A 27,498-nucleotide genomic window follows, 5' to 3' on the forward strand; every position below is an offset into this window, starting at 1 on the left:
AAACTATTAGGTATAGTAGTTATAGTGACACTACCACACACCATGTCATAAATTCAGCTTCTACACATAGGAAAATCCTTCTTTCTGTAAGGAAATGGAATAGGTGGTTACCCAGGGCACAGAGAAGGCTGAGTTACTGAGTTTTTTGCCTTAGGCTTCACCAGCAAGTACTCCAGCCACACTACCCAAGTCACAGAAGACAAGGACAGGGACTGAGAGAATTAAGAACTTCCTCCTGTGGAAATCAGATTCAAGACCATCCAAGGAACCTGAAATTCATGGAAGCTGATAAGATGCATCCACAGTCAGGAGTACAAAACCTAGGGAGTAAGGAGAAGAAAGGAGCATTTTATTCTCAAGATGGCCTGTCTAATCATCCCAAAAATTGGGAGAGTAGTGAAATTATCAGACTCTTCAAGAGAAAAGTTAACTCTCTTACTGAAAGCAGGCAACAGTTCATGGGTTAATGCCAACAGGAAAGGGTGGTGAGCACAGGAGAGATCATATTTCCCCATATAAAAATACTTGATGCCAGACAAATAATTTGTTCCCTCTCCAAATATCCTTCTTCATTATTGTATAGAATTGCTTTTAGAGTGACTCAGAGGTTGACGCACAATGAATCCTCAGCCTTGAGAACAGAGTCTCACAACGGCCCTCCATTCAAGACAAAAAGATTCCAAAACACTTCATATTTTTAACAGAAATGAGTATGCAGTGGTTTGGAAATTACCTCTCAGTAAAATACGTGACTTCTCACAAGATAAGATCATGATTTTGCTAAAAATATGGAACACACAAGGTTATTGTCTCATGCAACTTTACATAAGAAAATTTAACTGCAGGTTATTTATCACACTGTAAGAGCTGTAGGTCCTTTTATCAGTCCAAAGATTTCTCTCATGTCAGTTGTATGAAAAAGAAGGTTACTGAAAGAAACCCCCAAAAGTTGCCTATTAGAGTTTTTCTTTAGGAGAAAGTGATCTGTAATGAAATCAGTTTTGTTAGCTTACTGATGAATTAGTATTTCTTATAAAAGATTTAATTTTTTACCTATTATGAAAATTCAAGAAATAGAATTCCCTGCTGCCGTGTTCCAATTGCATGATCAGTTAGCAAAGCATGGTTTTACCATCTACTTTCTTTGCTGACTAAGGTCAGCACTATAGGTTAGAATCTGTCAGTTAATACTGAAGTTTATTTCCTAAGCTGCAGAGAAAAGTGGCAGACAAGGCCATTTTAAGCATATACTCCACTGCTCACATTGTAGTCTGGGGCTAAGAAAGCGCTTCTCAAAACAGCTTATATCTTAATAATAGCATATCAGCTGAAGCACTGGAGGTGAAAATACATACCAGAGACATTAACTATTAATTCACAGAAAATTCCATTTGTTGTTTTCTGACCATACTCATTTAGCTTTGTTATTTTCTTCCCCCCACTGTCACAGTAAGAGGACAGCATATTTTCAGGGTGGAGCAGACTTTTCTTGGTGATGCAAACCAAACACCACCTTCCCTTAACACTTCCCAGACTTTCCCCATTTCCATACCACGGTCCCTTTGTTCATTACCTTTTTTTTCCCCTCTCCACTACAGGACAAGGAATAAGTTCCAGGTCCTTCAAGAGTGTAATTATTTGAAACCTTAATGACAGAGGAAAAAAATTTCCACCTCCACCACAGTACTTTACAGCTCTTACCTATGTCGAGAGTTTCACTGTTTTGAGAAGTTATGCACAGAAATCACTCACACATTGCAGAGTGATTGTAGTTATGTGTTAGAAACTTAGAAATACTTAAGAATGAATAAAAAATGCAGATTCACAAATTAAAACAATGATTTAACATATGTAATTGTGCACAATATAATAATGATGGTATAGTAATATATATGATAATAATATATAACCTAATATATATAATATAATAAAAACACTCCAGCAGAACAGTTGAAGGAAGATACTTAATATTTCACCCAAATGTCGCAGTTTGGGGGGTTTGGGGTTGGTTTTCTGGCTTTTGGGGTGTGTATGTGTATGTGTGTTTGGTATTGGTTGATTGGTTGGTTGGGGTTTTTTTGTCCAGAATCTAATCAAAGCATAGCAATCTCTGTTCTAGGAGATGGATGATTTTTCATGCTGTTCTCTGTAATTTTTCTGGGACAGAAATTATTAATGACAAAAATGGCTTTAGGAACATCTCAACAAGGGTGGGAATGAAAAAGTGTGGTGTCATTCTGCTCTCAAATAACTAAAAATCTATAAGGTTTTCAAAGCCATCTTTGATAACAGAAGTACAAAAAAAAAAAAAAGGACTGTCTAGTACACAGAAACCCTGAGTAATTCATGAAGTGTCTTTTCAACAGCTTGAGATAACTAGTAAGACCCTGTACAGGAAAAAAATGGGGCAACTTGCAAGTTTACACTGGGATTTTAATTTAACGTTACGTTATCTTGAGAACAGCAAAACCTTCACTCTTTTATCTCTACAGTTAGTGATTTGTGTTTAGTCAAGAGTCTCAACAGCAAGTAAAGAGAACCAAAATAAATGAGAATGTTTGTTACAGTATTAATACAATATAGAATTATTGTAAGCAATGAAGATGTCTAGCAAAGATGTCTAGTGTTTCTCTCTGAGGGAGCTAGGGGTGTTTAGCCTGGTTGAAAAAGCACTCAGGGGGGACCTTTCTTCTCCCTACAACTACCTGAAAGGGGGCTGTAGCCCGCAGGTGCGTGTCAGTCTCTCCTTCTAGGCAGCAGAGGAAATGACTTCAAGTTTTACCAGGGCAGGTTTAGTTTAGATAACAGGAAAAAATTCTGCACCCCAAAGGTAGTCAAGCACTGGAGCAAGATGCTCCCACATGCTTCACCACAGGGAAGTGGTGGTGTCACCATCCCTGGAAATAGTCAAAAACCTGTGGATGTGTCTTATGGGGACATGTTTTAGCAGTGAACATGGCAATGGTAGGTCACTGGTTGAAGTCAATGAATTTAGAGCTCTTTTCCAACATTAGTGATTCTATAATTTTATGAAATATCTCTATATCAAGACTGCATTTTAAAATACAAATGTGATGAGGACATACTTTTTCTCTATTTTTTTTTCTCCCAAATTAATGGAAAGGAAATTTTCCTTACTTTCCATGTTTCAGAAATGTTAATTTGACAAGCTTTTTAGTGTCAGACCCTAAAACATGGATTATTAGAGAAAATCTGTAAATATCTCAGTACAGGTATAATAATTTACATTGTCTGGTTAACTAAATAAAACTAATTGTTATCTAATGATATCTAAATTTACCTTGCTTTACATACCTTTGAGATGTGGCCACCACGTTTTTTCCTTTTGTGCAAGAGCAAACTCCTTAAGAAAACCACTGTTTTGTAACGAAACAGAATTAAAGACTAGAATCAGAACCTTAATAATCACAAAACATATCTTGAGAAAAGCCATTAAGAGTTAAGAGTAGAATTTGATTTCAAGTAATAGCTGTCTTTGAAGTTCTGTTGCCAAAAGAGAAAAGCTATGTAATAACTAACTGGAATTATTCTAGTTAAAAGCCGCATGTAAGAAACTGAAAATATGAGAGAGGAAGGTCTGCAACTATTGAAAGCTTATTTTTTAAGCATTAGTCCTAGTGCTCATTCACATTTCTGAAAGGAAGCACCCATTTAAATGTTTTGGGTTTTTTTTTCTTAAATTCAGCATATTGTTGGGGTAGGGGGAGTTGTAAAGTTCCAAAAGTTCATTTGTAAACAACTTTAACAAGAACTTAGCAAACTCTGCTGTGAACTGCTGGTATTGAAATTATCTTAGGTAAATACCACTAATGCACATCACAGCTGAGGAAATTTCTTCCTCATTACACATGCTGCAGCTCAGTTGGGGAAAACACTTGTCCCCTCTCTCCAACTTTAGCTTAATCACCATTTCAGATGATGTTTTTGGTGCCAACACTACCCTTGCAATTTCTGACCATCAGAAGATTCAGAACTGTATCCCTAAACACAAAAGTAAATAATCAATTTCCAATTAATTAATGAGGAAAATTTCATTGTTATGGCATTAGTTGCAATAAAATTTTAGTAATAGAAAACTAAACTTCAAACTGTTAAACACCAGAAAATGTCCTTCCTTTCAGTTCTCCAGCTTTCTTTTTATTTTTTATTATGTAATTATTTCTGCATTTATATAAAAATTTTCAAGATGTTGCCTAACTTGGGATTAGAGCACACACACTATGCAACTTCTTTGCAATGTATTGTAAGGTAGCTCCTCAATGAGCAAAATTTTACTATCTTATTCAAACCTATTTTAAATTTTTTTTTCTAAAGCAGCTATTTTTTAATTCTGCTTCATTCAATTGACATAAAAAATGCAGCTTGCATTTAAGGAGTTCAAGTAGTGTCATTTTTACTAGCTTAGACGTTTTTGAAGTCATTAAAGTTATTTAAAGTAAGGAACTGGATTCATAATACACATCAGCCCTTTCTCCAGTACTGTCACACGTAAGCCAAGACCACTTAAAGACACAACTTTGGATTAAATCTCCTTTGGCTTCAGATCCAGGTGAGAATATTTTACTGGACACATAGCACCTTACTGTGCAGGAATACCTGCAAATGGAATAAAGCTCTCAAAAAATAGCCTCAAAGAAAATTAATTCTCCCGAAAATCATTTTAAAGCGTCTTTAGAATGTCTGGACAGGTGCAGCTGAAGATGCAAAAGCTATCAAAGGAAACAGGTTATTCCTGTGCCCTTGGCTGGAACCATCAATTTCACAAAAAATAATTTCATAAAGAGTAAAAATAATATGAGTTTTAAGTTAAAATAGATTTAACTGATCTCTTCCTTAAGAAGACAGAAATGAAGTGCAAAAGCTACGGCTAGAACATAGAACACCACAGAAACTGTATATAAATTATGAAGGAGGTTGCCTATTTGTAAGTATTTGCTTCAGTCCCTGCCTATTCAGTTTTTCAGAATTCGTGTGAGGGTAAATTACTCTCTTACATTTTCCTTTGTGTTTCTTTCAACTCACAAGAAGCCAAGATGTCCTCACATACAAAACATACATTGCCTCAGAGGTTTTCAAAAAAGTATTGCCACTCAGTGTTTAGAATTTTAGAAGAAAAAATTATTTAGAGAGAAGAATATTGTCTCTGCCATATTCTGTACTATCACTGTATTCACGTATTTTACATAGGAAAATAAACAAACAGGGAAAGAAAAGGTCTCATGATTTCTCCTAATTTAAGATCTCTAGTCCTAGATCTCTAGTTCTGTCTAGTCCAATGTGTTTCTTTCATGAGTACAGATTCAATACTCTTACTTGACCTTTTTTGTTTGTTCACTTGTTAATATAATTTAAATAATAAATGGGTTGATCAATTCCTAATATTTTATACTTGTTGATTCTTATTGCGATAGAAGTCAATATTAGTCCATAATCAGAGTCAAAAGGGAAGGAATGGTGAGAAGGAAAGTTCTTACTTGCACAGATAAATTCATGAAAAGGCAGCAAATTCAGGACAAATGTACAAGCGGCAATAAATACAGAATATATACAGAAAAAATTCTAAGATCTTCAAATGAATTCAGTAAGGAATTCAAAGTAGTTGCACATTTTCAGGTAAAAACTCTGTAGGTTTCACAGAATAAAAAAAAATCAAATTTCACATCAAATCTTCCTAAACAACTGTATACTTTGGTGTAATGAAAGCAGAACAAGAGTAGCAAGGGAATAGATTATACCTTTTCATATCCAGAATGTTGATTCACAAATAGTTAATTATTCTTTGAAAATTATTTTTAAAAAATCTATTTTCTTTCTGCTCAGTTTTAGAAAATTTGACAAATACTTCAGTGATCTGCTACTTACATACTTCACTCAGAAAAAAAATTGGAATGCATGTACGTTTTTGAAGATAAGATTAGCTGCTGACATGTAGCTTTAACCACAAGCACAATATTGATGACTTCACAATTTCTTCTTCCATCCTCAGGAAAAGAAAGAGGTTAGAGCTCAGAAGCCTCCTATCTGCAGTCTAGCATGACACCTGGACAGCTTTTGTGGCAGAATTAAGGTTGTAGATAGCCCCACACTGAAAAAAATCCAATGACAGGCACTCCATTCCATCCCCACCTTGGGGTGATCCAAATCTGTCTCTGACCTTTTGAATAAACTTTCTCCACCCTCTTTCTGCCATTGCCATGCTCATCCAAACCTGCGTGGAAGTCAGTTAAGGAGCTAAACTAGAAGAAAATTAACCCTGTCTAAACCACTGACTCATTCAATACTGGTTTAGCTACTTTTAACATCCTGGTTGAGCACCAGTGGTTGCATAAAGAAAGCACTGGGAATGTGCAGCTCTCTCCAGGGGCAGACAACCCTCCCGTTTGAACATGAACTTGTACCCTGAGCAAGACAGTTGTTCAGGAGACTGCAACACACGTGGGATCAAAAAAGGAGTTTTACAGTCAAGCCAAAGCCCACACCTCACTGAAATAGGAGAAGATCCTGAAAATGGCCAGACACCTTAAATTAGGAGGAAGCAAGTTCTATAACAATTAATCCTTTTTTAATAGGAAGGACTAATCTTTTGAAGTGTGTTTTTAAGTCAGGAATTTAAAATACACAGCTTAAAAATACACTCATTCAAATTTTTAGGTCTGTATATAAGCAAATCTTTAACTTTTAAGGACAGCACTACATAACCTTATTTCTTGTGTTTAATGCATGCATCCTTCATAAAGAAGGTGCTATTTCAGAGTATGAATGCACCAAAAAAAAAGGAGAAAAATGTATAAATCACTGCTGCTCTTCCCCCCTTCCCCACTGCTGTAGTAATACTAAAGTTTTACTTCTCCACTGAACTATTTCAGCTGCCCTACTGCATTTAGAGGCTATAATGAGTCTACTTCTGAAAATAGTTGTGTCTTAATGAAAGTAAAACTATGACATCTTCCACATGATCTTGCGTATAAGTTCAATTTCAATTTTAAACCTCCCTCATCTTAAGCCAGAACATCTCGAACAAATAAGGTAAAAAATATTAAAAGTGAGGTAACTGCAGTTCCCTCATTTTTTTGCTTTTATTGAAAATGAACATATTCAAAATATATGTAAAATATATTAAACAATACTGTTAAGTCAAACAATAAGAATTTGGTTTTAAGACTGCCCAAGCAAATCTGTTTGATGTACTAATAGGATTAAAGACAGGATATTCATGGTGCTCTGATCTTAACACCCAATAATTTGTTAAACACCTATATCACACAGATTCTAAAAAGTTTAAAATAATTTGTGATAATTTTTACCCAGATGACCGAAGATTTCATATCAGAATGAGTTTGAGTAATGTTCATTAATAATAAGGTTGTGAATAAAGTTCAAAATAATGTTTGGCTCTGTTTTCTACATATAAAAAATTTCTGTCAAGGGAGAAAAATTACAAAACACAGATGCATGCTCACACAAACAAAAGCAAAGGAGAAATCTGTATCATTGCCAGTTATGTCTCACCTCAAATTCAAGTCACAGCTGATCGTGAAAACGACAGCACGTAGGACAGTGAATGGCAGTACTGTAGAAATGATGAGATGTAAAACAGTCTATTAAGGGAAGCTTTCTCCCAAAAGTGTTAATTGTACATATTGGGGTTTTTTTGTGAAATGACATCCAAATATACACACACACTTCCCTTCCTGTGTGATTTGCATTACATAAAAGAAGAGGAAAAAACCACAAGAGAAGTACAGGAGTGAAGGACAAGTGCAGCCTTCCACCGTGAAATCTGAAGTTTAACACAGCACAGAGCAAGGCAGAAAAGATTTTATATGGAGATTTGATGTTCCTCTGGAGTCTGTTCTATTTTACCTCCCTTAAACCTTCTCAACAATATGCTAATGAAGCCAGGGTCCCTGGTTTTGTAAAATATTATTTAAATTGTATTAAGGAACTCAACATAAAAATCTATAATGTTTTTCTATCCCACCTGTATCTTTGCAGTGTTATATTTCTTATTAATGTCCTAAATGAATTATATGTATCTGTGAAGATAAAGAGAGCATATGATTTGAATATGTCAAATGTACTTTGACAGAATAACATAAATCATACATAGAAATAAATAAAAACTAATAACAATAATAAAGATATATCTGTCACCAGAAAAAATTAATTCCGTCTCAATTCCTCCTCATCATGACAGGGGGCAGAAGGGGAAGAGAAAAAAGCTATTATATAATAAATTACTCAAGATACTTAGGACCAGAGAGAGAAACAGCAAGAACACATGGAAGAAGCAGATGAGTAGTTCGGACACTTAATTGGTAGCAAGGGAGTTCTGAATTATCTTGTCCCCAAACTATTTCTAAGCTTGTTTGCTCCTGAAATTGGTATAATGAGAGATTAAATTAGGACATAAACAACCCTGAGAGCAGTTGGTAGAGTGAATAAACTCTATGTCCTTCCCAAATGTCGCTATTACCAGAGTAGCAACTCAAGAGAAACCACACATCTTAAATCAGTGGCAATTTCTATTTTATGGCACAATACAGAGCCCTGAAGTTTCTCTTCATTCAACCTGAACCTACAGTGTAATTATTAGGACACTTTAAGAAGAATGATAAGCCCATAACTTGGCTTTAACCAGGAGCTATCCAAGCTGATCTCTTATATCTACCACTATGTCCTTCCACACCCATACTTAAAAAGAGAGACTGAGGCCCTGCTTGGTTCCTTGTAACAACAGGAGTTACAGACTTGGAGAGGAGATCCATGCTTAGAACAGCAGAGGTGGAAACATCTTCCAGATATTCTTAATCAGGGACCTGGACTACAGTGAGATGGTCAAAAATGAGTAGATTTACAGTGAAATTCTGCTCATCAGCTTCAAGGTCAAAATTCATGCAGCTGTCATTGAGCTTGTTCCAAGCTTGGGAAGGTAAAGGTATTATGACTTTGGAACAGAATATGTAAACCCTAGAATCAGTACTGCTGAGTTTGAAAGTTTTCAATTTCAAAGTCTAGGTCATGTTGATAGGATCTTTTTTTCATTCTGAGAAAAATTCTGTATAGAAATAATTCTTATATATAAAAATTACTTTTCCCTGTGGACATATATTACATACTCTAGTAGAGTGAGCGTGACCACTACTTTTTACATGAGAAGTGTTTACTTTTTTATAGTTCAATGTAAACCCATTTCTTATACAGCTGTTGCTAATTGCTATCCTTCTCTTTCACTGAGAGTGGGTTTTCAAGTGTTTTCCAAAGCTCCTTAGAGCTAGAGATCTCCAAAGCCAAAAATTGTGTTTGTATTACAGACAAGACTTATGCTGCTGGTATGTTAATAGCTTCTCTTATTGTATTTCAGAGTATACCAGCAAGCTCCCAACTAAGTAACATCAAAGCATAATGTCAACATCTACAGAATTCCTCATGGGATCTTGACATGGCAGATCTCTTCTGGTTCCTGGGAGATTTTAAGTTATCAAAAAAAAGGAGCACTGCAGCCCAGCTGCTTTCACACTCAGTGCTTGCCCTCATTTAAAATAGTTTATTTATCTATTTAATTCCAACAGAGGAAGAAAACAAACCAAGCCTCTCATCTTCCCTGGTCCTCAATCCCTTAAAATTTCCTGCCATTTCTTACTTTTGTGGCTTGTATTTTGCCTCGATTTTCTTCTCCCTGCTGCGCTCCTCACATCAGACTGCCCCTCTGCAGCACCACTGGCTGCTGTCCCTAAGGCACGGAGCCACAGGCAGCTCACGGCTCCTACCTGTCTGCTGAGGGAGACAGATGGAAAAGGAGGACTCAGGGTGCCTACTACCTGTTATAGATCACTGCCATGCAGTGGTTTCTGCCTTATTGTGGTGTTCACCCTTTTTTAATCGTTTTCTCAACACTTAAAATGAAGCAGACATAAATGCAGTGCAAGTCTTCAGTTGTATGTGAGTCTTAACTTGTAGCTACAAAATTATTACTGGGCTTGAAATCTTCTTCTCCTCTATGTCAGTGTAGCAAAATAGTCTCCAGCTGTTAAAACTGGAATGATATAAAGCTGACCTAAAATTAATGGCTTAATAATATTTTTAGGGCATAACCCCCAGCACAACAAAGGAGACAAAGGCAAAGAAAGGAGATCAGACAAAACTTTTCAGTAACAAGAGGAGGAGAATACCAATGGTAACAGTAGCAAGACTTTACTAGAAATTTGAAAAGAGTGAAGGAAACCACAGGAAACATTAAAAAGTCTTTAAATTAACTTTATATTTCAAAATGTTTTGTAGTCTGAATAGTTTGATTACCATTGATTTGTTATCATGAAGTTTAGTCTGAATACATAGTTGATACATGCTGTTATTGAATCCTGTATCTCTTGTTCATTAATTATTCTTTAATATTATTTAGACCAGTATTGTTTCCCTAGAGGTGCAATAAATAGTCTAAAGCATGTTGTACATATTTCTTCCTCTACTTCATAAACAGTAGCAGTGACCCAACTGAACTGTATTAAGACAGAATTCTCAAAATATCATCATAATGTAAATAATATTTCCTAAATTGTATTTGTATCAGCTATAATTACAAAATTGCATCTTTAATTCCAACAATTTTTTTACATGCTGTGTGTAGTGTTAACATGTATACCACTAATATTTCTTTCCAGCTTCTTCCAATTCTCTGTCATGCTAGTCTGAAGTGTGCTGTATTAAATTATAAACCAGCTGATTTTATTCAGAGTCACTGTGGTCTTTTGGTATCTTTTATGATAATAACAGCTATACCTGAATTCCTAAATATAACATCAGAACAAGCCAAAATAATATATATTTTACTTTTTAAAAATAATTATTTATTTTATGGGTCTCCCTTTTCAGTTTTGGACTCGTCTTTAGTGATCATCCATCATTTTAGTGATCAGCTGAACATTTATTGACTCTATTCACTTTATAGTACAAAAGCTGGTGGTAGAACCTTCTATTAGGGGCTTGCAAAGTTCCTTTCATCCTCTTTCAAAGTTACTCTCATCAATTTCAGGACACCCACAGGGTGAAAGAAGATTTAGGCTGAGCCTGACACATAGAAAATTAGAGAAAATGAGCACTTCATAGAATCATAGAATCATGGAGATTGGAAAAGATGTCTAAGATCACCAAATTTTAACCCAGCACTGCTATGTCCACCACTAAACCATGTTCTTAAGTGCCGCATCTACACACTTTTTGCACACACAACACTTCTACAAATGGTGAGTCCACAGTTCCCTGAGTAGCCTGTTTCAATTCTGGACAACCCTTTCAGTGAAGAAATTTTTATTTCATATCCTATCTAATCCTTCCCTGGTACAACTTGAGGCTGTTTCTCATCACCTTGTCACTTGTTACCTGGCAGAAAAGCCCTACTCCCACTCAGCTACACCCTCCTTTCCAGTAGTTGTAGAAAGTAACAAGCTCTCCTCTGGGGCTCCTTTTCTCCAGGATAAACACCCCCAGCTCCCTCAGACACTCAGTTCACTCTTCCTGTGAACAGGCCAAAACTGAACACGGTGTTTGACGCACAGCCACACCGGTGCCATTGCAGGGGGATTGTCACTGGCGTGGTCCTATGGCCACACTATTGCTGATACAAACCAGTATGCCCTTGGTGTTCTTGGCCACCTGGGCACATCGTGGTCTGTATTTCATCTATATTTTTCAGGAAGGACAATAGCATCTCTGTAAAAGTTCTAAAAAATTTCTTGTTATCTGAATACTAAATAAATAAATTCAGCAGATTCAAATTTGAGAAAAATATGCTGTTATTTTTAATAGATGTTTGAAATTCAGTCAGGTAGGTGAAGAAATCTTTTACCTTTCATCTTCTCCCACCTCTAATTATGCAATTAATAGATAGTGTTTCAAATGACAGACATGTTTCATGACGAATTCATGCTTCATGTGAAAGAAACAGGTAAAAAGAGCGAAGATGTAACATCTAGACTTTTCTCTCATTGAGAATTCACATGATGATGATTTTGTCTTTTGTCAGTTTTTACATGCTCCCATCACTAAAGGGACAGTTAACACTAAATTTAGCAAAGGAATCTAATGATGCTCCAAACTCACATACTAACACTTTTGGGGGAAAGAACAACCACATAACATTCCTCTCACTGTCTCTCTTGTCAGCGAACTGCAGTTTGCCCTTTATTTTTACTTCCAGTCTTAGAATTCAAACCTTAAATGTATCTCCAAGTTTACACTTCAGAATTTTTTTTATCTATTCACTCTTTCTTTTATCTTATAAATACCAAATCCTCTGCTTTGTCTCAGAAAGAGAAACATAAAAGATGAATATCGCCTATATTTTTTTAAGTCTTTATGCCTGAGAAAGCAGATAATAATAGTTTGCAGTAAAACGTTTTGGAGAAACAAGGATGAAAAATGAAACAATATCATCTATCAAATGAGGTAACAGAATTCCTTTGTTCCCACATGAGGATTAAATTTTCAAACAGTGCATTTGATGACACAGAAGTTCAATAAACCATTTTATCTGTAGTCCAACTGGAACTCAATCATCTTAACAGGCCTCAATTAAGATATAAAGCTGGAGTGTTTTATACATACATATATATATATATATATATATAGTCAGGAAATGGATGGAAAACTTAATTTCCAAGGTCCTCAAATTAATAAAGGTTTTCATATTTTTCTTAATAGTAGCTTTTGGAGCTATGTTGCCAAGACTGGATAATGATACAATAAGGTGTATAATCAATCAGTCTTAACTAGGGAGAGATTCACAAACTTTTCCCTTGGGAATAGTAATGAATGGAAGGAAATTTCTGCTGATTTTGAAAATTCATCTGGATACAGTTTGTATTGGTTCATATGACAGTTTCACAGATTTTCAGATTTGTAAGCTTTTAGCAATTCTTGGAGTTTGTGATTCAGCAGAAATTTTGCTGGGGAAGATGCCCTAATTACTGGTTTCTGTTTGGGCACTACTTGCTAGCTTCCTGGCTGCTTCCACTGTAATAAATCCACCAGCCATGAAGATTATGATGTTGTTAATTTGTATTTTCTGGAAACTACTCAAAGACCTGGAGAGTTATGAACAGCAGAAGCCATACAATAAGAAATGTTGGTCTGAAGGCTGGAAGTTTTGCACAGTTTGTCCAGTGCAAATGAGGAATTGATTCTACATCACTCAATAATGTTTTTGGAGCAGTCATAATGAGTAATTTGATTCCAGTATCGTCACTGGCAGTATGAGATTGAGACAATAGACAGTCAAATATACAAAGCTGGACTGGATGTTCTCACTGCATATCAGGAAAGAAAACTAACTTAATGTTAAAGTTCCTTAGATATTTGCTCTTGGCCAGTATCTGAAATGGAATACTGACTAATTGTATCATGCCCACCCTCTTTCAACTGATAGTTTGGTTGCCTGAGGTATGCTTTTCTCTCTACTGCATGAACCAGAACATTTTTAGAAACTGAGAGACAGAATAATCATATTTTACAGAAATGGCAGAATGTAAACCAGCAGTAATGGTGAGAAGTTCTTTGAGTCAATTTAGTTATAATTTCAATGAGATTTGTTTCCATTCCTTTATGATAGTGCCTGACATACCAGTACTTTCGTTTGAGACTCGTTCATATCTTATTTCTGTTCTTCAGTGTTGCCCTTCTCATTTTCTGTACTGAATTTCTTAATGTGCTTTTCCTCTCCCTCCTGCGGGAAGCACTCTTCAAAGCTTCAACCACCAAATTGAACATTGGACTCACAAGAGAGCTGGGCAAAGCCTGGAGCAACTGAACATGGTCACTCAAGTAGAAGGGAATATACTACAGTGATAGGAATGCCCTGCCAGGATTTAGGGTCTACTGATATGGCTAGTGCATTTCTTCTGACAGCCAGTGCCAGTTGCCTGACTTCCTAATTATATAATTAGGGGAATTTTGTTTTGAAATGTTTTAGACCTGAGAGAAAATATAGAAAGTAAATCATGTTGAACCTATGTACCTCACTTAATTCTCATATTTTCTGATGCAGCTCAGGCTGTTAGCATGTTACTCTGCCACAGAGGAATGTATTACCACTACGCTTCGGAAATTCAGCAACTGACAAGATTGTGCTCACAAAAAGGAAGCTGAAATAGCAAATGAAGTAATAAAACATGCAGAAGAGCAGAGCTGATCGTGGTCAATGACAGCAATGATTGTTTATCAGAAAATCAAGTCTGGTATTGGTCAGTGCAATTTAGAAGGTAAGATTCAGAGGTGTGTGCACGTGTGTGTGTCTGGGCTGAAAATGCCCTAACTAGTGGCAGGCCTCTATCAGCCAGCTAGCCAAAATTTTCTTTAAATGGAGACCAAACTGAAGTCTAAAGTAAAACTGATGTGCAGTACTAAAAATAATGGGTGAATTTTGAAGAAAGCAGGCAGACATCCTTCTTGACATGGATGCAGCTTTCAAGCTGGCCTTTAGTGATGCTTAACCCTGTGTGCAGAAACTGGAAAAAGGGATCAATTTCACAGTGGTAGGATCCTTTGCTCCTAGAAATAAAATGAAAAGCATATACCAATACAGCTGAAATTAAAAACAGTAGTTTGTCATCCTATTGCATAGCAGTGCCCTTCTCATTCATCCACTGTGTTCGTAGTCAAGACCTTAGAGATAAAATACATATGAACACATTCACTAGGCAGTTTTCATTCTCACAGGAAATAAACACCTAGCAGTAAAATTCTTGGAAAAAAAGTATATTTTTGAAGAAAGTAGTATAGCAGTCTTTCTTAAGGTTTCCATACTAAGAGTGTTTGTCTTTTTATCAGTCTTTCACCGATACACCATTTCTCCTATAACAGAAGCTATCTTTCTATAGTGTTGATTTAGTTTGGGTGCTTCTTTGGGTAGTTACATTTATCTGCTCTTTCTCTTCTCTCTGGAAAATTCATCCAGAAATCAGCCAGTCTAATCTCCTATTTCCTCTGGGTTCTGATATGGTAGTCCTGCCTGGGTGTTTAACAGTTCAGAGGTGGAGTAGGTGTTCAGCTGTCAGTATGTTACCCTATTTTATTCAAAATTAATTATGAAGAGTGTCTTTCTTGAAAATATTGGAGTTATATGTGCATATTATTTTGGATCACCTATTTCTAATCTTAAAATTATGACAGTTATTAGACATTAATGGACATTTGATGATATTAGGAAACACTGAGTCAGCTTTCAGTCCTCTCTTCAGGCAATGAAATATGTATTGAAAAAAATCCCTTTGGGAAAAATGAGTTTTCACATCACATTTAATTCAAGTAACTACAAGATAAATTTATAGTCATCTGTACATCAGAACTTTATCTGGTTGATTAAAGTTATTTTTCTTTCATTTTCCAAAGAAATGATTATTCTGACTTCAATCAAATAAAAGCTAAAAAACTTCTAAAATGAAATGTCTTGAAAGATTAAGTTAAAGAAGTTGAATTCCTTCTGTTCTTTACCAAAATAGACAATTGTTACTACTTTACTTACTAAATATTGTCATCTTTTGACCTGGGAGATGTTTTCTGGTGTCACACACCGGGAAGTACTAGAAGAGTCTCCTCAATAAAAACACATATGGGAAAAAAAAATAATTTAATTTAAAAAAAATTCAAACCTGTGTTAGGAACAAAACAGGATTAAGAACTTCAAAAACTTGACTGAGGTGCGTAAGTGGAATATATATAGGAATTATTGAAGTAAGTGGTGTCATGAGTTTTGCATCCACTCATGATTTTATATACTTATAAAGTTTTGAAAAGGAGTAACAGTACAAAAACAGCAGAAGAGTGCTCTGTTATGGAATATTATAGTGAAAGTAATGCATGAAATTGCTTTTGAAGAAGGTAAAGGACTGTGATATTCATACTGTGATGACAAGGATTATCTCCTGAGTAATAGTGAAATCTTGGTAGCTAGGAAAAAGGGAAAGCCTTCCCATCTGCACAAAAAGCAGGTGATCTCTTTTGAGGTATATAATTTTAAGAAGCATTACAGTAATATTACAGTTTTACGGTCTGAAGATTATATGTGAAAACTACAATATTTATTGTGTACAATTAGAATGTCAAACTGTGAAAAATGGTTTTTGTTCCTATATGAATCCTAATTTTGCTTTATAACTATGGTTTACTTATTGCCCTTAAGAAACAAAATTGAAAAATACTTAAAATACTATTTTTGGAGAATTTAAAACTGATGATTGGATTAAAGAAACCATTTATGTCTTTGTACCAATGTACTTTAAACACTTTGTTTCTGAGGTCTTCAAATAATGGAAATGTCACAAATCCAGATTTGAAGTGAGGACAAAGGAGTAAGGCAAGATAAATGTGCCTGTAAATTTCCTTTTGGCAGACTTGGTTACACTGTTTATTGGGAAAGCGTTTGGGAAGTTGTCGCTTACTCCATTTAGCTTGCTCAATTTTGATGGTACAGGTGGCTGCTCAGGTGTACTGCAGCCAGATGAAAATGAAGGAATCATTGCATAAGCTTCATGAAGCACAGAAACTAGATGTAATTTTCACTTATGTTACAGAATTTTTTCGCATATTAACTTCACTGATCCTGTTTCTAATGGATTAAAATGTATCAATGCACCATTTAAGTGAAGTTTCTGGAGAACATGGTATGACTTTTATTTTGAAAGGTGTTTTGTAAATAAATCCAACCAACCTTTTAAATCCATTTTTCACAAAGTATATCAAACTGTACATAAACCTCTCAGGAAATCTAATGTAGAAGATCCTTTTTAATGCTTCACTGCATCATGAAACAGTCATGTAAGAATTTCTCTTGTGCATTACATAACTTATGATAGAGATAAGTTACACAAACCCTCAATGTTCATAACTATGAGAAAGAATAACCACTCTTCTCGTAAATAATTTAGATTTTTTTTCTATGTTGTAGTTTTTTAATAATTAGAAGCCCCAGAAAACTCAGTATTGGATTTACATATGACTGAAGTTGGCAGCCGTATGTAACTTCATTCCTCACACAATCCTGAACATATTAATAGAATGAGTAAAACTTAGCTTCCTGAGTGAATTCTACATCAGAAATACATAATAGCAAGTTCTATCATGGAAGTTGTTTAAGATGATTTTATTTTAAAGCTACTAATTTTACAAAGGAGTTTTATTTATTCCCCAGTCTTGAACAGTGCCTTTTATATATGCTTCCATATTTCTTAACTATTCAGAGTAAACACTTTCAATATTAGAGTCAAGAAGTATCTCAGCACTCTTCCTAGTCCACGTATTGGAAAAAAATTGCAGGAATTATCTGGGTTATATTCCTGTTCCTTTCCAGAATCAGATTTCCTTGGTTCAGATAGCCTTTGCTTTTCACTCCATTATGACTGTTTCCAATGTGGTGTATATATTGTGAAAGTAAAATCCTATTAAGCTGATCCCATCAGTCCATTTTATAGGTTTGGGTTTTTATAGAAGATTTTATAGTTTTGAAAATTTTTTAATTCATAACATTTTTCTCTCCAAATCTGTCTCTCAGGTCTTTAAACTGCTAGAAAGAAAGCAGCAAGTGCCAGTCTTCAAAGCGTCTTGGATAGATCTTAATTGTTTGGAGCTAAGGATGTTGCTTGCAGTACATTTGTTCACCAAGTCACCTTACATGCTGCAGATAAAGCTGAGAAGCAACCCAGATGTGCTGGCCTCCCAGCAAATAAAATAACTATGGTGATACAACTTTTTAATAATTAGTAGTGTTTATCTGGATCAAGAAAAAGATATGTTCTAATTCCCTAATGAGAAAAGCCTTGAAATGTCATCATAGCCAGATCAAAGGATAATCTTTACAGCAGTGATGAGGTGAATCTGTTATGCAGATGCTCACCCGTAGCTGCAGGCAAACTGCCCCTTGGCTCTCCAAGATGCCTACAGTAGGAATGGTGGGACAGCAGCACTTGAACCAAGTATCTGAAAACAGCAGGCCAGGCCAAAGATAATTTTGATGTTATGTCAAATATTTTGGAAGGTGAGATGAAAGAAGTGATTTGAGCACAGTCTTCAACTTGTTGTTGTTGTTGTTGTTGTTGTGCTGTTTTGCTTTTATTGGTTTTGGGTTTGTTTTTGTTTTTGTTTGCACAAGTAGCTTCAGCAATTGTGCAGTCCAAGTTTGCCAGAGCTATTTGTATAGATGAGGATGGTAGTACTGCACATTTAGTAAAGTGACTTCAATGTCACTCTACAAAATTTTTACATAACGTGATATGATTTTTAAGTTGCCCAAGTTGTCCTCCTTTCCTCCCAAAGAGCCACAATGTAAAATTTGAGTACTAGTAAATACTTTCTAGGACCTTCTTCCAAAAAAAAAATTTAGGTTAATTATTTGAGAGATTTGAATTTTGGGGAAGAATTTCTTTTCTTAGAGTGTGTTTCTTTAGTGAATATTTTGGCAAATATCTAAGGTAATTTTGAAATGACAAGTCACAAAGGGAGCCATAAAACATATGATTCTTATGCCTTTGTATTACCACATGCATTTCTAATACTTCCACACTTCAAAGATTATTTTAGGTCATATTGTATAAAAGGGAATTTGTACATGCAGTTTTACAGAGAGGAGGTGTAATAATTTCTCCAAACTACTTCCAAGAGTTTTCCCTCTGGTTTGTATGCATATTTTCAAATTCTTTTGTCACAAAAAGTATCAACATGATTCAGCAGTACTGTGTTTAGTTGATATTTCTGCTTTCCTTATTTAGTCAGTGGATAAGTATCTTCACAGAAAATTTTCTGTTTATCCTCCAGGGGCTTGATCTGTTTATTTATATTTTATTACTACTTCTTGAATGTTGAAGTCTTGTAGTGGAGAGAGAATTTATGGAAGTTTCCCTAATTGATGCCTGAAGTACTTCCAAAGGGATCTAAAAAAGTCTGAGGAGCCTTTACTAAAAGACAGAACTTAAATTATAATTTCTGAAATGTAGTATCTTAACAATTTTCAACCATTATTTTTGGTGAAGAACAAAGTTCATTATAGTACGCTTGTGAGGGTAAACACAAAAAAGTCTGGCAGTAGGCCACAATAGCAAAGATTTAATTCTACTTTTTTTTTATGTTTAAGCTTCTATGCTCCCTCTCTGAGAATCTGCAAGAAAATAAACCATAGTCTCACACCATGGGCAAAAAATGGAATGTTCCTTTGGGCAGAAAATATGATTAAGAACTCTTTGAGGAAAATGTGATGAATGTCATATCTTGTATTTACTGACAATATACATATTTCCTTGACAGATGAAATATTTTCTTTTATGTCATTGTGTGAACCTGGCCTATAAATTACTTAAATGCTTGTTCAATTTTTTTCTAAGCCATTTGTAGTACCCGCTCAAATACAGTGGTTTTAATAGTATTATGTGTGTCATAGAGAAACAGATAGAGATGAATTATTTGCCAGAAATTAATTTTACAATTAAATTCAGTAAATAAATAGATTCTCAAAACTATTTCTCATATTGAATTTCTTTGCAAGTGCTTCAGAAAACAATATTTGGTTAAAAAACTTGACTTATATTCTTCTGTTACTTGCTTGGGTAACATTTCTGTAGCACATATTTTGGAATTTTATATTCAGTTGAGTAGTCTTACTTATAACTCCATTTCAAAGTTTTTGTGAGAAATAGGGGTCTATGTACACAGCATATACCTGCAGGTGTCTAAATTAATCCTTTTTAATTCCTACAAATTATTTCATTCCTGTAATGACCATTAAAATCAAAGACATTGTGCTCCAGCAACCTCAGGAAAACTAACAGTGTAGAAGAAAACATTAGGAATTCAAGCCTTTTATTAAATATCCAAAAGTGTAGGGAACTGTTAAAAATAAGTTTAAGTGGTCTTGACCAGAACTTGGTATAATTTATAAAAAATTAAAATAATGACCTTAAAACAATTTTGTGCTTACTTGAATTTTGTAACATCTTCAACTTCTGTTACAGAAACTGTCTACCATTGTTTCTTACTCACTCAGAGGACTCTCTGGCATACAGGCTTTCCAGACTGAAAATTTCAGATACATAATTTCTATTAGTAGTTAGCAAGTGAACTGTCCAATGAGAAAATAAAAATTACCTCACCAAGGAACAGTGTGCAACCTTTAATTACATAATTCTATCCCTTTAAGAGAGGAACATCATTTGCAATAATTTACTACAAGTGATACGGTTTGATACCAAGTTACATTTTACAGTAATTTACTAATTTAAAATTGACATGTTGTGAAATGTTACATCATCATGTACAAGACACAAAGAGGGACCATGCACTCCATAACTTCAATCATAAAATAAAGGAAAAGCAGACTGCGCGGATTGGAGAAATTAATGAAAGTTTGGAAAGCTTTGCACATGAGGACGCATTTATTTCGAATACTAAAGTAGCAGATGGGAAAATTATTTTTCTTTATGTATCAGATATGTGTTGGGATATAATTACAAAGTGACAAAAAGTAGTGTGGGCTTCATAGAGTTAATAGAGGAAGAAGATGAGTATACAAAGTTAAAGAATAATATTGTGATGGTTTCAATAGTCAATTTTATTCTAAGGTGCAAATCTAGTTAAGGAGCTTAAACACAAAAAATAGACTTTATGTATTATCAGGATGTCTTATTATTAAAAAAAAAAAAAAAAGCCAGAAAAATTAAATCCTTTAAATAATACTCACTAGACAGAAGGAAATATATCTAATAGAAGGTAATAGAGAGTAAATGATCATCATTTTTATGAACAAAAATAAAACAAAATAAAAGCAAACCTGAAAATGCCATTAAAAACCTAGAATCTGTAGCCCCATCTATTGGCGGATCTGAGAACGTTTCTTATAAAAATGCAATACCCACGTACAGCTAAGATAAAAGAAAATAAGAAAGAAAATGGATATTTGGATGTTGGTGAATGATGAACCACACTGGTACTATTCACCCCTCACTGCCTTACTGGAGGCTTCATTAGGAGTTGAAGAGAACTGCTTTATCTCTGCACTTGAAGATGCTGGTGTTGAATGATGTTGGTGTTGAATTCAGACTAAATAGTCTTGCAGGGAGCAGGAGAAGCTGACCTCCTAATAGGAACGATAGAAGAAAGGACCAGGATCAGGAATGAGTGGGGAAGTTCTAAAGATTTGGGAAGGAATTGAACTTGATATGTGGTGTAGGGCCTAGTGACAGTAATCATATACCTGCACTCTTCTTGGTTTCACCTCGACAGATGTTTGTCCTGGCAAGATAGAGCAAGTTACTAATTTAAAATAAATCAGAATTTAAACTGGTCACTAGAAGTAATAAAACACTGCAGGAGGGGGAAATAAAAGGTGGAACACACTAACATTCTGCTTGTCTAGCATTCAGTCTTTATTCTGTGTGCTGCTTTTGACAGTATGCATGATCCTGTGTTTCCTGTTAAGCATCTCTCAAATCATGTTATCTTTTGAGGTTTGTTCAGTACCTTCTAGAATCAAATCAACTGCATTAAGCCAAAGTCTCTTTGGAGATGTTGGCATTCTGACAGGTTGTTCACTGAGATTAGCATGCTTCAGTGACATTGAGAAAGTAGCTTGACCGTTTCTACTTCTTTTTTAAGACATTGTTCCGGTTTGGCCAAATTTAGAAATATATCCTCTGAGAGAAGGCAGGTCACCGCCCCTCCCCCCACCGGGTTCTGGAAAAAAAAAATTTTCCTCGAAGGAAAGTGAAGGAGATAAAAACTATTTATTTAACAAACACACTGGAAAAGGAAAATAGTGCTAAAGGATAAAATCTCCCGCTGTGGAGGAAAAACCTGGGAAAGCATTAGAGTCCTCCCTTTGGTCTCCCCAGCGCTGGGGCTTGGCCCAGGGCCAGGCCCTCTGTGCTCGGTGGAAAGTCCTCCTGATGTGCTCTGATGTTGAAACAGTCCAGCAGAAAAGGGAAAAAATCTGAAATTCCAGGGAAGGAAAACAAAAGTCCAACTCTCAGTCTCCCTTTGGAGAAAAAGAAACTGAAAACCTAGCCGAAAGCTGGCTGGAAAGCAGCAAGCCGGGTGCTTCCTCGCTCTCCTACCTCAGTTGAAAAAAAATTTCTATCTCTGTGTGACCTTGAACAAGCTGCAAACTGCTTTGAAGAAGTTTTGCTCAAGTTTTCCTCCCCCCTCTCAGGCTCAGTTTAAAGGCACAGAAAGGCACAAAATTAATTCCTGGGCATAAGCAGCGATATGAGATACACACATAAAGTCACCCCAAGATGGACATTGAATTTGAATTCAAAATATATGATGGAATACAAAACAAAACACAAAACTCCAAACCAGGAAGTCTCTCTTTTTTACAGGAATACCAGCTGAGATACCCACATGCAAGTCTCTGGTCCAATTAATATTAAAATACTACATAAAAAATGGAAGAGTATCCAGAACAGAACAACGTTAATAAAATAGACTGAGTAATTCAGCCCAAAATACCATCTAATCTGATGATTACAGTCCTCTTCCTGTGTGTGTGGACAGAGATGAGGGACAAATACAAGTCTCCTGTACATTAGGCAGATGTCTAAACCCATAGGCAATTCCTTCTCTTTGAACATTGTTCTGATGAATAACAAAACTTGGCTGGCCATTTCCCTTTCCTGTTTACTTCTTTTCTTCCTAGGTTTGTGTTTGTTAAAATTTTTTCACTAGAAATAATGTGTTTTATTCAGAATAATTAAAAATTTCACTTTCATAAAGAAGGAATTCTTAAAATTATTCTTTTTTCCTCAAGAGAAATAGAGATGGATTCATGAGAGCTTGGACAGAAAAAATCTTTCCTCCACTCCAAATTTTTCAGTTCAGCCCTGAATTTTTTCACTGGTCAATCAAAGAAGCTCTCTCAAAATCATCTGAATCACTAAACATTGCCTACATATGATGGTAGGAAAGAACTATGCAGCAAACAAGTACACAAAACTGATGAGTCTTCTAGTGAGAACAGCCCTTTCTAGAATGTATTGTGAACAGTAGTTGCTTTTAATTCTCTTACCAGTCTCTGATATTACCACCACAAATGGTAGTGTCACCCTAAATCCTTTCACCTTGCTGCTGCAAAAATGTAAAAAACCATTTGTTTTGGCCTTTGTTCTTCTTCTCCTTACTTGAAACAGTACTGCATAAAAACGAAAATAAAAACGCTTAATTAGGGTCCAAAAGTTCCTATTTTGTTATGACATTTAAAATTACTATAATATACTTGCCTCCTTCAAGAAAATCTAACATTTTAAAATATGAATATCTAACTGACCAGAACAATGAAGAACAAGAAATAAAAAGAAAAGTGAAAAATGTCACACCTGCTGGCAAAATTTATTCAGAATCACATTTTTTTAGAAAAAATGAGAATGAGGAAGTCTAATGGCAGTAATGATAGCCTGATTATATGAAATTCCACAGGTGAAATCAAAAAAATAAAGGTAAAAATTACAGAGTAGTAACCAAACACCCATATACAGAATGATTTCTATTTTCAAGATTTATCCTATGGAATTTCATTATTACGTAAGTTCTCAAGACAATAACAAACAAAAATATGGATAAGGAATAATCGTGCACATAGGGATTACAGTATACATTCTGAATAGAAGTACTGGAATTAAAGAAAAATACCTTGAATACAGTACATGTGCTATGACATTTTATACACTGATAAAAGCTGACAGAATAAGACATTACGTAATATATTTAAAGAAATGCTATTTAAAATATGATTGTAAGGATAAATTTTAAAACACAATCAATTTTCTTCTTTCCCTCCCCATGTTTTATGAATGCAACCCCCAAATCTTTAATACTTTTCTGGAGATAAAGTAAGGATCAAGTATAAAATGATAAATGGGTAATCAGCTGAATAAGTGGCAAGTCAGATATCACTAACAGCAATTACTGTCACAATACTATGACTTTTTGCACTTAAGTCTTCTTGTCCCTAATTAACCTGTATCCGAAAATTGAATGAGATTGTTCCAGTGTACAGAAGGAGGTAGTTTGCTTCATACAAACAAGACACTTTAAAAGCATACCTCAAAGTTAAAAAAAAAAAAAAAAAAAAAAAGAAGAAAAAAAGAATCATGAGAAACCTCTGTATAGTTAGTTCTGCTAGCTAAAGAAACCTTTTTATCTCAGAGAAACAGTGAACTTGAAAATTTAGAAAATATTCTTGAAAAATATAATGGAACCTAAACAGAATTATTTACAGCCAAAACATTCTTCTACTACACGATAGCAAAGCTTTTTTGCAAAAAATCCTAAAGGAAAAAGACTTGGGGTTTTTTTCAGTCTGACAGAACAGAGTTCTCTTCAAAAACTGGTTAACCTGAGTTAAGTGTACGTACAGGCTGGAAGAAAAAAACCGAAGTTATAGGGTGATCATTTCCAAAGTGCAGCAACTTGTGATCCGAAAGATTCCTAATCCTCCCAGTTTGCAAAATACTGCCTTTCTTTCAGCATAAATATTTCCATGCTCTTTTAGGGTTCTCCAGCACAAATAGGGAAAGAAAAGAGATGTGAAAGATCTCTAGGATGCTCTTTCAGGTAAACCTTAGAAATATTTATTTGCTATGTGAAATACAAAGGAATTTATTTGTGACAGATACCAGATCATGTCTTAGGTGTTTATAAAGACTAATTCTAGAATATAGAATTTGACAGAACATAGAATTTGTCATTAGACAGAACATAGAATTTGGAGTCTTTTTTCAAGAGAAAAATCATAAAAAACAGCTTGCCTTATTATTTTCTTACTTTTCTTCTACTATTGAAAGAATGTCCAATTCCAGAGCCACAGACATCGGCCTTGTGATATGTCATCCCAGAATTCTCAAAATCTTCCTTTTTAGGCTCTGAGATGCGACTCTGATGCCACATTAGAGATTCACAAGGACTGCACAACTGCATTTCTGACTCCTTCAGTTTATATGTTTATATGTTTATATGTTTATATGTTTATATGTTTATATGATGTTTATATGTTTATATGCTTATATGTTTTTATTAAATGAAAATTTTATGTTTGGGTTGTTGATTTTTTTAAATGTTTAAATGGACATCTCCCAAAAGCCATAATGTTCTTGTACAAGGATAGAAAATCTTTTCTGCCATATTATAAAACTTTGCAAATTTCTTCATTTTGTCTGCTATGTGACTTTCACACCTTCAGCCATCTAGAAGACATGAACAGTATCTTCAGATACTGACCTAGACGTCTTCAGGACAGTGTATTCTTTCAGGGTGTAGGAGAAAGCCTGAAGAAGATGCATCTTTTGTCTAGGAAGACAGATCAGCCCGGATCTTCCAATTTCTTTTTATTTTAAAGATATCTCCCTGCTCAAGATAGAATAAACATGTATGTGTAGTCTAATGTAATGTGCAATGTAAATGGTAATCCTTAAATGTTAAGCACTCTTTCAGTAATTCTGAATCCCTGCATCTCCAGATGTCTCCCATGCCTTTCAAGAAGCTTTCTTTTTCGTTTTCCACTTATATCGTCCTTCCTTATTAATATCAGTAAATGTTTCAACTTTGGGATTTTTAGCTATTTAACTTTTTTTCCACTCATAATTTTAGACATAGAACTATTTACAGATTAGCCCTTACTAAGATTTCAAGCACTATGGAGCAATATGAGTCTTCACTAGAAAAGCTACCCATTGTATACAAATTTTGGTTTTAGACAGGTAAAGAGCTGTTTATCATGCCCTATGCTTAAGTTTGAAAAACAGCTTTAGCTACTAGTAAATTAATAATTCTTACATTTGTAACTCTTTTCAGAAACAGTAAAAAAAGTCCACTTTGAATATTATCTATTGTACATAATATTCCAGTTTATTTATTTTCTCTGAAGAAAAGAACCCACTGTAACTGTTCCACTGAGCACCCATGAAAAATGTGAGAGCAAACACAAATATCCAAAAGTTTCAGATTTTATGATGTCTTAATTGGCTGGAAAATCTTGTAGAATAACTAATATAGGTATTATCAACCAAATGAAAATATATAAGCTCAGTAAATAACATTATACGATTAAACCTTCTCAGTAAGTGAAACTTCTGTTCAAGAACTTTTCTTGAAAATTTTAAATTAAGAAATAATTTTTTCCAGGCATATGTATTTTGTTTTAGATATTTTTTCACTTAAGATGTGAATTTTTCAATTGAAATTGTGGAAGATGGAGGAAACTCGTTTTCTTTCCTCTCTCATTGACCATTCTTTCTTCTGCTTGATCTCCCATTGATTTAAATAGAATAGCACTTGGTTAAAAAAAGTGATTTGTTTACTTTTATGTACCCCTTAAAAAGTTACAGCCAATAAATAATGGTTATACTGACACAAAAAAAAAAAAAAGGGAATGCTTACAGAGGACAAATCTTAAATACGTGAGTTGATCTCCTGCGACAATGGAAACAATGCAAAAAATTTCAAATAAACATGCTATTTTGTGATTCAGCTCATAAGAAGATCTGTATGACTTGCTTCCTCAAAACCATTTGAATATAGCAAAATATAAGCTTAAAGAATGACTCTAATATGAACTGAATTTCTTTTTTAGTGCTTCGAATTATTTCTTACTACTTTTTCACTTTGTATGTTTTTTGTTTAATAGAGAATGCGTTAAATAACCGCTCCCTGGAAATTTGGATAAAGGCTTTTATCATGAATTTTGCTTGGCAATGACCCGGGATAATGTGTTTATGTGTGTCTGGAGAGATCATCCAGTACTTCATGGCATAGTGTCTACTTATTTCATTCTATAAATTATTTAAACCATTTTATCCAGTAATTTCTGTATCCACTGATTCATTACACTCTTAAATTGCATTATTTCATGGCTGATAATTGTTTTTATTAGGTGTTGCTTGCATATTTTGAAATTACATGCTTTTTCCCTCTCAGAGACATAGCAGTTTGTAGTAATAGAATGCTTAAGTGAAAAAAATAACTCCCAAAGGAAAACCATCAACATTGAACTAAATCTGTTCACAGAAGGAACAGTTTCAATCTCTTGTTTTAAGAAGCCTAGATTGAGATTATTGATAGTATATCTCTAGGTCATAATCTCAAAATATGGAGTTGCAATGCAAAGAGTTAGAATCCCAGGAACAAATTATATTCAGGGAAGATTTCTTTCCGTCTTTCAAAGTTTACGAATGTGATATAAACTATCTATACTATAATAATATTTTTTAAAAAGCATATCATGCAAGCATTGCATTACAATGGTGGCAACTTGTGAATGGAAGTCTGGTTACAACTTTAGACTGTGTCCCGAGCCCCTTCTTTGTTCCATCAAGTCATCCAAGATACTCATCCTCTCCAAGAAAACCCTCTAAATTTAAATCAGAGCCTCACCAAACCCTCCCTAACATGCTGGTTTCCTAGCTCTCAGGCTCAGTTGTGAGTGAATTGCTTTTCCAGGAAGCAGTTACA

This window comes from Coloeus monedula, assembly GCF_965178545.1.
Source record: "Coloeus monedula genome assembly, chromosome: Z".
Taxonomy (NCBI): Eukaryota; Metazoa; Chordata; class Aves; order Passeriformes; family Corvidae; genus Coloeus; species Coloeus monedula.